Below are 2,528 nucleotides of genomic sequence, written 5' to 3' on the forward strand. Positions count from 1 at the left end.
AAAAAAAAAAAAAAAAAAAAAAAAAAAAAAAAAAAAGACCTCCAAAGGCCCAAACATGCTAAAGCCAAAAATTTTGCAGAGCTACCAGAAGAGAGACATGTCAGAAAGATCTTCCTTCCTGAAGATGAGTTGTGAAAAATACGTATGTTTATCAGGTTAATCCTCATTCCAATAACTGTGTAGTGGGTGGGCATATATTTCATTAAAATGGCAAATGCATTCACCTACAATAAACCAAAAAAACACCAAAAACAAACAAACAAAAAAAAAATCATGAATACAAAAGGCCATGAATTATGCAGACTGCTATCTTTGATCATCAAGTCGGGAAGAGAGCTTGAAAAATGACTTACAGCAATCAGCTCAAGTTATCAGAATACCTCAGCATCGTAAGCACCAAGCAGGAGTTGATCTCATAGCTCATCAAAAGCTGATTTGTTGCCTGCCTTCACAATAAAGACTTGCATTTGCACTGTGGCAAATGGCCTTTAAGATGTTCACAATGCATTTCCCAGTAATCAGGTAAAAGAGCAGCTCTTCCATACCTGTAGAAAACTCCAAATTCTCAAGTAAGCTGTAAGTTTATAAATATATAAAAAAGACAGACAGACAAAAAGACCATTGTGTGCCATGTGTCCTGCATATAATCTCATGCAGGAATTTCTCTGCTATACCTGATCATCTGCACAAAGCCCTGCAGAACCTTTCTTGGGTCCTTCTCTTTAAAACAATGAGCCAGGCTCTCACCTCTTGGGTCAAACACTGCTCTAGCACTGCTGTAACACTTCTTCAGTGCACTCATCCCATTTGGCATAGGGAGGACTCTCCACTTCCCAGTGGGAATGTGCCCTTACAGAGAGGTAGCTGGTGGTAAACGTGGAGAGAGGAGAAAAAGCTACATGTCATATATGCTCTCAGCTTAGGCTTGTATTGAAACACACGATTCCCCGCTATCAATTGTTGTGGCCCCCACGTGCAGACAAACTACAGGCACCAGGGGCATGCACTGTGTTGGTGCAGGCAACCCACCCTCTGCTTTCTTCCTTTGATTGCTCACCACCGTAAAACACAATGAGGAAGGGTTCCTGCAAGCTTCTGAGCCCAAAGGCACTCTAAAAAGTCTGCTGACTTCAAGGACAGCCACAGTCATCCATGCAATAACTCACCAAGCACATGAGGTGGGCAGCAGGACCATACATCAGCACTGCTGGCTGCCTGTGCTGGGAATGCACGGGCAGCGGGCCACCAGTGTGCCTCCCGTGCTCCTCATTTACTCACATCTGCAGGCTCTTGAGCAGGGTTGCCCTCAGCAGGATGTATTCATGAGCCATTTGTCACTAGGGAAGTGGAGTGGCTCTGACATTCGTGTAGAGATGGGCAGTTTTAGCAAACAGACACAACCCGTCTGCCCAGACTACTTAGAGTTCAAAAGGAATTGCTGGTCTTGGACCTGGGCAGCAGACTCACTGCTGTCTCCTCACCCACCTTGTGGCCAGTGGGAGGGCAGAGGACACTCCTCCATCACACTAATAGAAACATGAGGTGCCTCAAGCACACCATGCTTTTTTTTACAAATAATGACCTGAGGTTAGCTGCTTTTCACCTTTATAAGCAGGTCTATGTTTATGTTTAGAGATGGGAAGTCTCTTTTATTCTATGCCTTTGGGCTTTCTGGAGTTTTTCTTTTCTATGACACAACCAGTGAGGGCTGAGGACAACCAGAAGCTTGCAAGAGAAGCACAGCCCCATGCAGCTGTAGTGGGTTTACGTGGCAAGGTTTTGGTAGCAGGGGGCCATGGGGTGGCTTCTGTGAGAAGGATCTAGAAGCTGCCCCATGTTTGGTAAGGGCCCCACTGCTGACCAGAGCTGAGCCAATAAGTGATGTTGTTTTGTGCCTCTGTGAGAGCAGATTTAAGACAGGGAAAAAAAAAAAAACTGCTGCACCACACAGCAGCTGGGAGAGTGAGAGGAGTGAGGAACAGCCTTGCAGGCACCAAGGTCGGTGAAGAAGGAGGGGGAGAGGTGCTCCAGGCGCCGGAGCAGAAGTCCCCTGCGGCCTGTGGTGAGGACCATGGTGAAGCAGGATGTCCCCCTGCAGCCCATGGAGTACCACGGTGGAGAAGGGTTCCACGCTGCAGCCCATGGAGGAGACCACGGTGGAGCAGGTGGACCTGCACCGATGGAAACTGCGGCCTGTGGAAGACCCCTGCCGGAGCAGATTCCGGACCTGTAGGCTGCGGAGAGGAGCCCACGCAGGAGCAGGTGACCTGGCAGGAGCTGCTGCCCGTGGGGACCCAGGTTGGAGCAGTGTGCTCCCGAGGGATGGACCCCCGTGGTATGGACCCAGATCTGGAGCAGTTCCTGAAGAGCTGCTGCCTGTGGGAAGCCCACGCTGGATCAGTTCAGCAAGGACTGCATCCCGTGGGAGGGACCCCACAGCACAGGGGACGAGAGTGACCGAGAAGGAACAGCAGAGAAGACTTTCTATAGACTGACCATAACCCCCATTCCCCCGTTCCCCTGCGCCT

The sequence above is a fragment of the Oxyura jamaicensis genome, chromosome 1 (genome assembly GCF_011077185.1).
Source record: "Oxyura jamaicensis isolate SHBP4307 breed ruddy duck chromosome 1, BPBGC_Ojam_1.0, whole genome shotgun sequence".
Taxonomy (NCBI): Eukaryota; Metazoa; Chordata; class Aves; order Anseriformes; family Anatidae; genus Oxyura; species Oxyura jamaicensis.